Here is a 15,726-nt window from a genome sequence, read left to right as displayed (position 1 = left end):
CGAGGCGTCAAAAGTTGAACATTGCTCAACTTTTGCAGGGAGCCACGCCAGCTACGCTCCACGTCGCTTCCCACGATGCATTTCGGCTAAAAGTGACGTCACCCCATTCAAAGTGAATGGGGAAGCGTCAACGCACGCCGCTGTGTGGACGGGCCGTAAACATCGCGTTGCGATGAGAGCAGTTTCTAAAATAATATCCAGGGGTTGCATGCAGAGCTGTCATTGGCTGAGATAAGTCCAGCCGTGCGTCACGCCTCCACCGTTCCCGGAAATGCATCCGCGGAGGAGCCGTGGAGGAACCATCAGTGTATCCTCGGTTATAGCTCCTCCAGAGAGCCTCCTCGACGCTCGACGCTCGATCCTCGGTCCTCGGTGTGCATTTAGAGAAATGAGACGTCCTTCAAAATGGCGCGCTGAAATTCATTTCCGGGTCACTACCGGAGGACCGAGGAGTCGAGGAGTTGAGGAGGGGAAATTTGAGTATTGAGAAGCCTCTCTTGCGTCCCTCCATGCTTCCCTGGTGGGAGGGACTAAACGCAGGGAAATGACGCAAATGAGGGAAGCAAGGATTTCATTTAATCGACCTGAGAAGCAGCCAGGGAGAAGAGAGAAACACAGGAGGGAAGGAAAAACACACAAGTACAGCCTTCCTGGCACGTAACAGAGGGAAAGGAGGAGGTGAATTATTCAATTGAGATGAGCCTACAGTCTTTGCTTTGGTGTTTTTTTAATGCAGAGCTGACGCTATTATGACATGGAATTCAATAATTTTTCACAGCATGTTGTGGAATCCCTGCTGTGCCAAACAATATTGCTAAATGTGTTTATATAATACATATGATAAAGTACTAAGAGGGTGAGATGAGTATTCAGATCTAATGTTGCGAGTCCTGTTTCATTAATACTACATTTTATTTTTACTTTGGTATCCAACAGCTGTTCAATATAATACAATATTCAACAGAGTGAAGTTGAGGATAGTATAGTAAAGTATAGTATAGTCTGTTATGGTATAGTATGATATGGTATGGTATAGTGTAGTGTAACATAGTATAGTTTAGTATGGTAGGGCCTATGTGTTGTGTCTCGTCAAATCTGTTAGTTATGTTTATGTATTTTGTCTGTCATTTCCTGTTTTATTTTATTTTTTAAATCCTCTGGAGCAGAGAGAGGAGCTGATTATTGTTATTGATTAATGAATCAGTGCTTCTTAGGGTCAAAAACACTAAACTCACAACTTAAAATGTTGTCAAGTTTATTTAATGTGAAAAGTGACAGTAGATATAGATTAGTTGCAATTTGGTGCTATATATATATATATAAATTTAAAAAAAGATTACAAAAAAAAAGATTATAATATTTATTTATTTTATTAAACACCTTGAATTTCAGGGGGGGCGCGGGGCGCGGGGCGCGGGGCGCGGGCCGCGGGGCTCCGTTGGCGTGGCGCAGCGTCCCTCCAAGACAATGGTAGGGGAAACACTGAATATGGATTCATAACGTTTTTGAAAACTGAACTGTATTCATTAACAAAAAACAATTAAAAAAGATTGTTGTACATTTTTTTAAACAATGAATAGACCAAAAAAGGAGTTGTCCTAATGTGGCTCTTAAATGTATTTTGTTGATAAACTGCAGAAATCGTACTTTTTTCTCCAAATATAATGATATAATGCATTGGGCTCTATTGAACTCAAAATGCTTGGGGATGTCTTATAACAGTAAAATGTACTTTTTTTAACAGGTACATTTTATGGAAAAATGCCACCTACAACATTATTTATTGTATGTGCTTTGTGATCTCAGATGAGTCTGAGTGCACCCTTACTCACAGAATGGAACAACAAGTCCTCCAACTAATACGACCAAATAGGCTGATTGTTCCGACCCATAATACGACCCACAGGAGCGTTTTCAATCAACGGGAGCATCAGCCTGTCTACCCTGTCTCCTAAAAATTACGTTCCCACAGAACTAAACTGCATTCTCAATTACGTTTAATTAGAAACCTATTTTCTCCCACGTTACGTTAGTTATGAACGTATCTTAAATACGTTTATTTTCTACATATCTTTGCCACTTATTGTCTTGCTTATAATAATGATAATAGTCATTTATAAATATCATTTTAGAGGACACATTTGAAATCGACAATCGGGCTTGACATATGGTTAAATTAAAATCAGTAGTCGAGGCTGTAATTTCGCCAGCTGTTACTCTCATGAGCGAGGCAGAAAATAATAGTTTTAACATGTCAAAAAGCTGCTGTGTCGTTTATTGCACCTCAAACATTAAAACAAATCCAGAGTTACGTGTTTCTGTACTTCCTCTAAGAAGAAAGGACAGTAACAGAAGATCTCTGTGGCTTCAGGCTTGATCAAATGTTCAAATGACAGCGTTGGTTTCCCCAAAAGTGGGCGGGGCTGTAAAGTGACGTCGATTTTTCCTCTCATCTATTATTCAAAACCATTCTATTTATTCTAACGTAAATTACATGCCAGTGTTTTATCTTTTTATTTATTTGTTTTTATTTTGAATCGTACAATGTCTGACTTTTTTTGCCGTCTGTGAGGAAAAGAAATGGGGCTTAGAGCCTCAAAATACTGAAATCTGTATTCTTTTTAATGTTTTTTTCCTTCTAATTTGTTATTCTTTTCTAAATATCACACTGTTATTTACTCAACAATAACACACAATTACCCTTGTTTTTATTTATTCGTTTAATTCTATAATCTTGGGCTTTTTAGCCGTAAATAAAGTCACCGGAAACAGACGGGACATTTCGAGCGATACACAGGCCGTTTCTCAATTGCCAGGATGGTGGCTTGGTAGTCGCGTACTTCCAAGTCACTTCCTTCAGATACGAAGCAAGTATGCTTCCAAGCCACGGCTTCGGAAAACGAAGAAGAATGGAACAGGCTAACAAGTGTGCCACTCTCTCTAACGGTTAGAACATAAACTGTACCGAAAATAAATACCTCACGATGTCTATCTAATTATGAACTTGCTTTACTTTCACGAAACACATTTATGGTGGTAACCATCGTTTCCGCCAGGGCGGCGTCTTGCCGTCATTTGACGCCCTTATTCAGCTCGGGACGCCCTGAACATGAGCCGAGGGCGTCCAAAAATATTAATAATTCGAGAGAACATCGAGAGATTTTATGGCTTGAAATGACGAAAAGGAAAAAGGACAAGGACATCCCTCTGTGGAGGGACAAAGGAGTCTGGTAATAATAATAATAATAATAATAATAATAATGGGTTCCATTTATAAAGCACTTCATATTTGAATTCAAATCCCAAAGTGCTACAAGTAGTGAGCATGAACAGTATAAATAAACATTACACAACACGGTAGAATTAATAAAAAAGCAATACAAAAAAAATTAAAAAATAAAAGGGTGATAAAAAGGTCTAGGCAAAGGCTCTTTTGAAGAGATGGGTTTTGAGGCCTTTTTTAAAAGCCTCCACGGTCTGTGGTGCTCTCATTTGGTCGGGGAGAGCATTCCACAGGCTGGGAGCAGCCGAGCAGAAGGCCCGGTCTCCCATAGTACGGAGCTTAGTCCTGGGGGGTTTGAGGAAATTGGAGTTGCTGGAATGGGTGGTCCGCAAGGAGGTATGGGGGGTGAGGAGTTCCTTGAGGTAGGGAGGGGCAGTTCCATGGACACACTGGTGGGTGACGACGGAGACCTTGAATTCGATCCTCAGTTCCACGGGTAGCCAGTGTAGTGCTTTAAGGATGGGGGTGATGTGATCATATTTGTGCACCCTCATCAGGATCCTAGCAGCGCTGTTCTGAATGTATTGGAGCTTCTGGATGCTTTTGTTAGGGATCCCGATGAGGAGTGCATTGCAGTAGTCCAGCCTGGAGGAGACAAAGGCATGGACCAACTTTTCGGCATCAGACAGAGTGAGTGTGGGGCGGAGTTTGGCGATGTTCCTGAGGTGATAAAAGGAGTTCTTGCACAGCTGTTTAATGTGGGCCTCAAAGGTCAGATGGGCGTCCATTTTAACACCCAGGTTGGTGACTATTGAGGAGAGGGTAATGTCCTGGCCGGAGAAGGTGATGGTGGTGATGGTGGATGACCGAACCTGGTGTGGGGTGCCAACTATAATGGCTTCGGTCTTGGAGCTGTTGAGTTTCAGGAAGTTTTGCTTCATCCACGCCTGTATCTCCTCCAAGCAGGCAGTGAGTGTGGGTGAAGGCAGGGCTGCAGAGGAGGTAGGGTTGATCCTGAGGTACAGTTGGGTGTCATCAGCATAGCAATGGAATGATACTCCATGTCGGCTGATGATAGAGCCAAGGGGGAGCATGTAGAGTGTGAAGAGGGTGGGGCCGAGAACTGATCATTGAGGGACACCACAGGTGATGTTGTGGGTACCCGACTCTGCCTCGCCCAAGGAGACGTACTCTGTTCTCCCGGTGAGGTATGATCTGAACCAGTCAAGGGGAGAGTCAGAGAGTCCGATGGTGGAGTGCAGACGATGGAGGAGGATGCCGTGATCGACGGTGTCGAAAGCTGCAGTGAGATCGAGGAGGATGAGGAGAAAGGGAGAGCCAGCATCAGCCGTCATCAGCAGGTCGTTGGTGACCCTGACCAGGGCAGTTTCTGTGCTGTGGCCTGAGCGGAAACCAGACTGGAATTTCTCAAATAAGTTGTTGGAGTTTAGGTGGTCCTGGAGCTAAGCAGCAACTAGTTTTTCCAGCACTTTTGATAGAAAAGGAAGGTTGGAAATGGGTCTGTAGTTAGCTAGCACTCCCGGGTCAAGGGAGGGTTTTTTGAGATGAGGTTTGATGACAGCGGTTTTTAGGGCAGAGGGGACATGGCCAGCCTGGAGTGAGAGGTTTACGATCTTAGTGATCATGGGGCTCATGGTACAGATGTACGATTTTACAAGAGCTGACGGAAGGGGGTCCAGGACACAGGTGGAGGGCTTCATCCTCCTAACGATGCCCTCAACCTCTCGCTGAGAGATGTCCGTGAAACAGCAAAGAGGCTGGGTTGTCCCAGGCTGTGGGTCAGCAGTTGTAACTGGAGGTGCAGAGGGGCTAGAGAGGAGGGAGCGGATAGTATCAACGTTGTTAGTAAAGAAGGTGGCAAAGTTGCCACACTGCTTCTCATTGGAGTCGGAGTGTAGAGGACTTTGGGATTTGAGGAGGTGGTTTATGGTGGAGAAGAGTTGCTTGGAGTTTCCAGTACTGTTGTTGATGAGGGAGGAGTAGTACTGGGACCGTGCATCTCTGAGGGACTGTGCATAGGCCTTCTGGTGTACATGATAGGCTAACCGGTGAACAGTGAGTCCTGAGGCCTTGAGCCGCCGCTCAAGGACACGCCCAGCTGTCTTCATTCTCCGCAGTTCGCCGGTGTACCAAGGGGCTGAGCGCGAGAAGGTGACCATCCTGGTTTTGAGGGGGGCGTGCAGATCAAGGAGACTCTTAAGGGACTGGTTGTAATATGCAACTGACTCACTTACTGATGAGAAGTTGGCGGAAGAAAGATGCTGGAGGTCCAGGGTCATGGTGTCCGGGTTGATGTTCCTCAGGTTCCTGATGCGGATTTGGCGTTTGGGCATGCTGAGTGGGGATTGGAAAGAGAGCTCCATAAAGATGGTCTTGTGGTCAGACACCCCCAAGTCATACACTAGCAGATTGCTGATGGGGACGGAGTTTGTGATGACCAGGTCGAGCGTGTGGCCCTTGGCGTGTGTGGGAACATTAACATGCTGTGTCAGATTGAGGCAGTCCAGAAGTAGCAGAAACTCAGTGCCAAAGTGGCAGGAGGGGGAGTCGACGTGAATATTAAAATCTCCAAGTATGATAATATTGGCAGAGGTTGTGCATAGCGTAGTGAGAAGGTCTTGCATCTCTGGGATGAAAGCTGAGTTGGGTTTGGGTGGCCGGTAGATCAGAAGTATTGTCAGGGCAAAGGGGGGTTTACATTTAAATGCAAGGCATTCAAAAGAGGACAATACAGGCAGGGGCAGGAGTGACAGTTCCAATTCCTTTCGGTAGATGACAGCTAGGCCTCCACCACGACCAGTGCTGCGGGCTTTCTCCAAGTAGCTGTAGCCAGGAGGGCAAGCTTCATTGAGGGTGGAGTAAACCTCTGGCTGATGCCAGGTTTCCGTGAGGCACATGAAGTCCATTTTCTCATCAGTGATGTGGTCATGAATGAAGGATGCTTTATTACTGAGGGATTGTGTATTCAGAAGTTCTATTTTGGCTTTGGAAGATGTGGTGAATCTCTGTAGGGGCCGGAGTAGGCTGTAATCCACTCCACGTTTTCCAGACTCCTTCGTGTGTGGCGATCTCGCGATGCTCTCCGTGTATTCATGCAGCGGTCTCGCGATGTTTCTGGCGCGATCTGACCCCGCCATGAACGGGCTCTGATGACGCGTCAGATGTGCGACACGACGGCAGACAGAGTGGATGGATGGAATATCTGCAACTCCGTGCTGGGAATATACAGTTTGTCTTCTTCTTGGGCTTCGGTGGATATAGCCGACGAAGAAGTCCAAGTTGTTTAATGACTGAGGTGCCGGTTGGAGCGTTGGAGTGGTTGAAGCTCAGGAGTTGGGGAATAGAAAACCTCAACATGTCAACAGGTCGGGCGCCGAAGAAGTTAGGTAGCGGTGCTTAGCAGCGAGGGCTAACAGCAACGAGACAGCTGGAAGGCTATCCCGATAGTATACCTCGCGTCTGGGAATGAAACAGAGGATTCGGAGTCCGCCTGCTATCACAGTAGTAGCGGGAGAGAGGCAAGCAGTCAGCCGGAGATAGTCGGCGAATTTGGGCGATACAGCAGGTGAGTCCCGACAGTCGTCAGGTCCAAAACCGTCAATAATCACGAGGTTTAAGATATAAAAGCACAAATAGACTCAAGTTTAGCCATATAGCTTAAAAGCAGATAAAAACTCTGAGGCGTAGGAGAAGCGGCGAACAAACAAGCGCCTCCGTCCTCTCCTCAAAAACATTTGATTTCAATATCAGTTGTGTATAACTGAGGCCAGTATAACTGGTGGGATTCAGTATTTTGAAGATCGTTTCCCCGACATCGAAGGTGCCTGCTACAGGACAACACGGAACATGCACGATTTGGACGTGATGAGCGGGGGGGGGTTTAGTGGAGCGGGGGGGTTTTAGTGGAGCACGCGCGTGAGCTGCGAGCACCAGAGCCTCGCAGCGGCGAAACTGAGGCTCCGTGGTAAACTGTGGGAACATGAAGAGCCGTTTGGGATCCGAAACAGCCGGCGCTTTAAGAGAGCCGAGCCAAATGATCCGGCTCACTAACGTAAAAAGACAGTATCTATAAGGGACGGTCAAAATGCATTACACATTACATTTCCAAAACCTTAAACTTGGCATTGTGAAAAGAGGTGAATAGACCGAATCAACTGAACACTGCCCTCTAGCAATGACATCCTCAACTTATTGTGCAAAATCCTTTTTCTAAATTAATTCTATGGCATGAACAGATAATTGAATCCCTGCTGTGAATGGTGTAACGGAATGCCCACTTCCTACCTGGAAAAACAATCAAGAACAAGAAAACAATCCCTCATATCAAAATGTTTTCTGTCTTTTTTTTCTCTCATTACTCTCATTACTCACATAATACTGTTACCTAGCACCTTGATGACGAGACATCAATTCTTCTGCCACTGAGGATTGCAAATTAGCTTTGACTTAGCTCTGGAGGAGATGGGAGGAGACAGGAGTCAGAGGCGAGCTGTCAGAAGAGACAAGCTGATGAGTATGTTTGAATTAGACCTCACCCCCATTGGGAGAGAAACAATTCTAGAAAATCTAAGTAATTTAAGTGGCAGGTTCGATTGTTTTAATGTCATGAGTGACGATTTTCATCCAGCGTACTGTGTCGGCTTCATCCCAGTGTGGTCCGTGTCTCAGAGCAGGAGAATTAGCATGCCAGCCGGCTTCAAACTGGCTTTGCAAGGTCAGTTGACTGGAAATGATGAGCAATAAGCAGAACATGGGGAAAATTACCGGTACACCAACCAGTCTGTTTAATGTTCAGCAGAGATGTTATAAGTGAGTGCAAAATGAGTGGCCATTTATCGAGATATTACATTAAATGTAAGTATTTTTGAAATTCTTCTTAAAACATTTAGATATTTATTAATCTTCCTCTCTGTCGATGATTTGTTAAACACTGCCTCCTTTATATATTTCAGCATTTTTCCCTCATTCTCTTATACAAAGGCCAGACAGGGGGAGATTAAATTTCAAGCATAAATAAATATTATGAAAAGGTCACCTTTCCATCTGTTATTTGTTTATTTCTAAAAGTAATTACATACAGAATGGTGTCTGCAAAGCTGTTTGTGTGCTTTCGTTGTCTAAACAGTATATCTCCCAGAGCTCATTTCATATACACCTGAGGACTGTGCAATGGTAAACAGGTGAAGTAAACAAGAGTAAATAAATACAACATCTGAAAGCTGGCACACTGATATTTAGTCTCACATAAAGGTATTAATTAAAATTTCAGAAAAAGTGTTGCCGTTTTTTCGGACTTACTGGGAAAAATATATGATATATTCAAGGCCTGGTTTTAGTCACATTTGATATTTATGCAATGTTGTTTTTAAGTAATAACATTTTTTTGATCTTACTGTAATAGCCATGGCCCTTTATAGGAAAAATAACATTGAACGAGCTTTCAAAGCTTTTAACAATATGTGCTGCAGTATTAGACCTCATGAACTCCTATGCTATACTGCATGCATTATAAATGCTTTAATAGGCCGCCTTCCCTGCAGCACAGCATCGCGTGCTTTGCTCCTTTTAGGAGAGGCAACAGAAAGAGGTCAAACGTGACATCAGGGGAAGGCAAGTGATGGCACTAAAGCGCCACACTGCACTTTGAGGCGAGAGAGAGAGAACTTTCTCTTGGGAATGATTTTAAAGGCCAGGTGGTTCTCTGTGCTGTCTAACTTTAGATGCAGGTTATATTGGCAGTTCCCACCAGGATCTTCATTTCCAGGGCTACTGTCACCAATATTGAAATGCTGTATCATCAAGATATACATTAAACTAGTGATTGTGTCTGTATTTATTCATAGTGACATCCCTGAAAAGCTATGACTGCCAAACATGTGATTTTCTTCCGTTTATACCGTTCTAACCTTGTCTTTTGTGACAGTGTAATAACCTTTTTTTGTATGAGTCAAGTCGTTTTTTTATTGAACAAATAACACAAAAATAACTAAATAAAAAAGAAATGATGAAAATAAATAAAATAAAAAAGACTTTACAAGGCATACAAATAATTACTCAAATAGTTTCCTTCATGTTCAAAACTCTTTAGACATATAAATGATGTGACCATTAAAACCATTTATCGCAAAACAAGACCATTTAATGGCAAAAATGATGCCTACTCTATGTTCAGGTAGCCATCACATTCATATCTATTACATTTCAAAATATGTTCAAATAAGTTAAGGCATTGAGGAGCTGAGTGCCTGAATGGAGTTTGAATTATGTTTAATCTTCGTGCTCTCAGCTGCTCCGGGCTGCTTGTTTGTTGTTTGTTTGCTGTTCCCCAACAGGTCTCTGCTCACGTCGGAACAAACCTGCTTCTGTTTGCTCCATGGCAAATGTGAATATTGCTCCTCCTTAACTTCATTAAACGAGGCTAAGGGAAACTTAGACTTGTCAAAACACGCCATGGAAAGATGCAAACAATTTGCAGATACCCGAGGACACGCTCGATAAAGTCAAACTACACTTGATAAATACACATATTTAAACACATTTCACACAGAATTGATAATTGCATATGGCAATAACAATTCTATTTAATTATCACTTTTATCACTTTAATTATTCATTTGTGTCCTTGACCAACACGAAGAAGATGAAAATGCAAGTTAGAGATAGTGGTTGTTTATACACTAATATTAATATATTAAGATTTAGAAGATATAGCTGCATTCTTTTTGTTTTCATTGTTAATCACAATTTGAGTTATTTCCTGGTGAGAATAATCCTTTGTGATTTATTTTACACAGCTCAAGCATTAGCTTCATGGTCACCTGTGGTAACTTGGGGCATGGGCCTATATTGCTGTGTTCAGGCATGAGTGAGCAGCTTTCAATGCAATTCATGTGTTCCTGCTTAGATTCATAGGGCTGTATGGATCATCTCTTTCAATGGTTCTCCGTCTAATTCTACATGTTAACAAGAAGTCACTGAAATATATACTCCTTTCGGACATTAATATTATAGTAGTATCTTTTAAAACTAGTAAATATGTGAGCATCTGTCTGCAAAGTTTGAAGAACAGAGGCATTTATCTCATTATCAGAAAACGTAGACAAGGTGTTTTATCAATAGAATTAATTTGTGCATCTCGTGTTTCTGCAGTGACAGATGCATTGCTTTACTCTTGGGTAAATCTGCACATATTTGAGCACAGATGATTACTTGGAGTAGGTTTTCAGAAATGCATCTGTAGAACAACATTTCTTGATGGTTTATCTCAAATGGACATTCTGTCTTGGTTGCTCCATTACAGGAATTTCGTCCGCAGTTATTATTTTAGAGAATGCAAGACATTAATTTTCTTTCTAATATAAAAAACTGGTATAGCATTGCTCACAAAACTAAAATAAATGAACTCCGATAATGCTATGAGGAATCAGACACTAAGTTAGCTGCAAGCAATTAAGACAATGTATGTTTACAATTTGAAAGAGTGCATGAAATATCCACTATGGGCTTGTGCAGTGTTGTTTTCACACTCCAAGATTGCAGTTTTAAAACCTGAGACATCTGTGCATGGCCTTATGTGAAGCAGCTTGTTGTAAACTCTTTGTTGGCATCACAGTCCAGGAACCATGAGGCTAATAACATCAATGTTGTTAAAATGTACTGTGTTTCTACTTTCCAGAGTCAGATCCCTCATTGATCAGAGTAAATCAACTCTCACCACACCGTAAAACATCATCTCGGAGTGATACCGCTAATGATCGGCCCCAGAAGACAACACCCGCTGTCTGAGGGGATGCTGCTGTATCAGAACCATGCTGTCTGCCTCCTCTCCCCCCATGGCCTCATCACACTTCATCTAATAATGGGGATTTACTGCAGATCTTTTTTTTCTTGCTCGCTCGGCGAGATAAACAGGCGATTGATGAATCAGGCATAATGCACAGACTTACGGGCACAGACAGCATGCAGCCCTCAGTAAATATGTGCAGACAGGATCGGATTTCGGCATTAGCAGTGAGGAGATGCATTTATTTGCCTCTCACCCAGACTCATAACAGCACTGAGGCTCAATTACCACGTCTGAGAGGTGCAGATAATACATGCAAACGGCACCACTCCCGACCATTATCAGCACATATATACCGTTTGCTTTTCACACTGCTGTCTGTCTTAACTTCATTGAATGATGTTTGTACCATAGAGATGATAATCCTCTGAATGGTGTGTGAGTGTGCATGGCTTGCTACATGTACTAACGTACATGTGCGATGAAATTGGCAAAGCTACCCATCCAATACATGGAGAAATTAAGAGATCATGTCTTGCCTTCTGTTAGTACATTTCTCTCATCATTATTACATCATTTAAAATGGGGTTACTCCAGGTGACTGTCCATAAAGTAGCAAGATTCAGATTTACAGGTTTCTTTTTTACATTTAGAGCATTAATCAATCAATCAATCAATGTTTATTTATATAGCCCAATATCACAAATGTTACATTTCTCTCAGTGGTCTTCACAGTGTGTACAGAATATCAGTATGACAATACGACACCCTCTGTCCTTAGACCCTCACATCGTACAAGGAAAAACTTCCGAAGAAAACCCACAGTTTAAAGGGAAAAATGGGAGAAACCTCAGGGAGAGCAACAGAGGAGGGATCCCTCTCCCAGGACGGACAGACGTGCAATAGATGCTGTGTGTAAATTGAAAAGATAATACATTTACAACATAGGTAGTCCAAATGTTTGGAAATGCATGTGTGTATAATAGGAAGATGAATCCACGAGGATATCCATCCAGGACCGATGATCCAGGACCACAGCCACGACTCGCGATCCAGGGACACAGGACCGCAGGATCATCCATGACTCCGGATCCCGGCGTATATAGACACCAAAAAGAAAGAAATTTGGGGAAGCTGGGTTAATCGGAACATGAGAGTACACAGGTATAGACAGAGAGAAGGAAGAATGGTGTATGGTTTTCAGTAGAAAATTGACAATACTTAAGCAACAACCACGAGGCCTTGCATAGCAACAAAGCTTGGAGGTTGATTTTGTTGATCCATGCATGGAAACAAGTTGATTGTGATATGTGAAAATACTTCAAAGACAGAATTGGAGGGAAAAGGTCGAAATGTTTTTGTCTGTTTTTTGTGTGTCATAAACACAATAATCTTGACTTGCAATTTATGAGTAAAGTTTTGAACTGTTCCCAAGGTTTTTGTGATTTGACTTGTCTGAAATGTATGTGGGTCCTGAATTGGGACTTTCTATGAAAGACTGTACACTTGACTTGGACTTGTCTTCAGTTATTTGAGACCAGTCTTAACATTTTCCCTCAAAGACAGGAAACTTGACTTGGACTCGTCTCAAATGACTTGACTAGTCAAAAGAAAAATTAAAACCCCAGAGCAGTTTTACAAAATGTAACTTTACTGCAAATATGAGCCTTCACCTTCTCTGAGTTTCCATTCCTTGAGAGTCTCTCTGTGTTGAGCACCAGGAGGAGGCCTAGCTAAGCCAGCAGCTTAGCCGCAGTGCAGTGCTTGCAGCCTGGGTAGGCAGACAGCCCCCTCCCCTCTCCTCCGCCCACTGGATGTCAGCTCTGAATTGTGTTTTGATGTTTCTTCAGACCTACAATTGAGCTCCATTCTCGGCAGCCAAAACAGACATTTGTCAATTCATATGCATCAGGGCATTTTTGCCCCCCATCTCTACCTCCCATTTGCCGCCGCCTCCTCTCTCAGCTGTGCCTTCCCCAGTTTTAACTCTACCACTGCACTCAGTAACATTCACTAGTATGAGGAAACGAGTGGCCACGAGCCCCCCTGCTGAGAGTGGTGTCACATGTGATTACCATTATTTATAAAACTCACTCAGGCTCGGTTGCCTAGTCGGCCTCTCCCAGCCCTTGGCCCTGCACACTACAGTCAATATTTGCACGCAATCCTGAACTGTTGAGACTTTCCATGGTGGTGAGAGCCTCCATTACATGAAATATTCAGGGTGCATGGAGACTCCCATGAGGCCGAGCGCAGGGTTTTTACTCCGATTTGATTATACGACATGATTTTTTCATGAGCTATGACAGTCCTGTTGAATTAGAGTCAGCTCTGAATCCTTGTGATAGTCACGGAAGCCTGAGGAGGAGGAGCAGCCTGTCCTCCTCCCTATACTGACCTTAACCCCCAGAATGAGGGAGAAGTCATTCAACCAGGATTCCACATCATGTGGACAAATACATAGTATTACATAACATTATCCTGGCATAGATAATAGATTATACTGGAACCAAACCATATTTGTTCCCGTCTCCTTGAAAGATGTTACAGATATTGACTTTTAAATTGATGTAAGTGCAATGTTCAACACTTGGTTCTAATTTTTTTTTTTATTATTGGCATCATGAGCTTTCTACTTTCCAGAGTGCTGGACAGTAGAACTAATAATTGTACTCAATTAAATAATGAGTAACTTATTGTAAAACCATGTCAATAACTATATTGAACTAACACCAATAGAAAACCAGTGTACAAATATATTATGGTCAGTTACTGTATAGGGCCTCCCATCAGGCAAAATACATTTCACATTAAAGCAGTGAATATGTTACCAAACAAATCGCATTCATGCATGATAGTTAGATGTTGATTGTATTATAAGGCAACTGGTCTGTAACCTACGTCAAGTTGCAAAGCAGAAGAATTATTGCTGCACTCATTCCCATTTTAATGTCCGATGCTCTACATGCTGCCATATTTGTAATTATCTGTAACTTTCTCATGACACGCTGTGGTTTTCATAAGGAACTCAAGCAATAATTTGCTCTAAAGCATTTAAGACAACAGTAATTACTGCTAAGCTGTGCAGGATATCAAGGACTAAGTGTTTGTTGAAATGGTCATCTTGAAAGCTTTGAGCACATGAATACATGAGGGAGTGTGAATGACAGAGACATGACGGGATAATGCATAATAAAGTATTTGACGATAACAGTAGTGCCACAGACAGTTATAGTATAATGAGCGTAAAATTATCATTAGGGGCTTCAAATGGCAAAATCAGTCATGCTACCACACACAAACACAGTCCGTCTACAGAGAAGTTAACAACATGTGTGATGATTGTATGCTACATAAAGATATTCTATATTTTCTGTGATTGTCAAGGAGCAGAATCTGACAGGTTGTAAATGTGTTGCATTGGCTTAATGGCATAACAACATTTAAAATGCTGTGTCATTTAAAAAAATTAAATATAGTTTAAGAAAATGTGGCTGCGTTACAAACTAAAGATCATTTCACTGTTATGATAAACCACATTCTGGTTTAGAAAATGCATACAACACTGATCCTTTATCATCATATCACAACGATATCATAGTATGATCACTAGAAGAGCATATAAAGGTACATTTATAAGTTGGCAACTAAAAAAAAAACCATTCTCTTGTTCCAGAATTTCCAATGAGACAATTTGCTGTTTTTTACTATTTCTATCATTGCTAATTGATAACCTTTTCCTTTTGATCTGTGGTTTACGGTGGCTGACAGGTGCAAATGCGGTTCAATGCCCCAACACATTTTAAATAGGTGAAATGTGCTGAAGATTTAAAAACTGATGCATATAATAAAAAAACAAATGTGCTAAAACGCATGCAAAGGAAAATAATATTAACCTTTTACCTTTGACTGTGAACATCAACATTGTTTTGTGAATGTTTGACTATTTTCTGATATTTTGTATAGGACAGATTTATTTCTAATGGAAAAAAAAATCACAAGATACGGACCTTAATGACATTTGTTTTACGACTCAGTGATGAAGCTGATAGCAGTGTATCGGATTGCCTTTCTTTCAAGGTTTGCATATTTCTCCAGCAACACCTTAAAGAGCCTGTGACAGCCTCCCAACAACTGTTGTGCAATGAAATATTGGGCTACTAGTCATCTCGAACCGTCAGCTTAAAAAAGAAGGTGCGATACCGTTCCGATAAATATCAATAATTTCGAACATGGCGGGGAAATTCCTTCGACTCGTTTTGAAGTTTTGGGGGAAGCCGGAAGTGACGTCAATGCGGGAACGCTTCACTGTGCGGCGAGAGAGCCAAACACGGACAAAGTGTGTTGTTATGCGTAGAAATGGTGAATTACTGAGTTTAGGCACGTTAATAACGTTTTAATGAAGTTGACTACAGTATATTCATATGTGTCAGTGCTTTCATGTCAATTCGGCGACATAAACATAGATGATTGTGGTGAAGATGATGATTACATTAGGATTAAAAATCGGTAGTGAGAGCTGCTGAATTTCCTCCCGTCGGATGTGATATCAAAACAAATCGATTATTTTTGTAGTTGTAAACTCAAGTGGATGAAACTACATTTATTAGTGCTTTCATGTCAATGCGGCGAACATATGATACATTAAATGATCGTGAGGATGATGATTAAAAATCGTTTGTTTGAGCCGGTCTGCATT

The sequence above is a fragment of the Pseudochaenichthys georgianus genome, chromosome 21, assembly GCF_902827115.2.
Source record: "Pseudochaenichthys georgianus chromosome 21, fPseGeo1.2, whole genome shotgun sequence".
Classification (NCBI taxonomy): Eukaryota; Metazoa; Chordata; class Actinopteri; order Perciformes; family Channichthyidae; genus Pseudochaenichthys; species Pseudochaenichthys georgianus.
Note: the sequence above shows the minus strand (reverse complement) of the source record.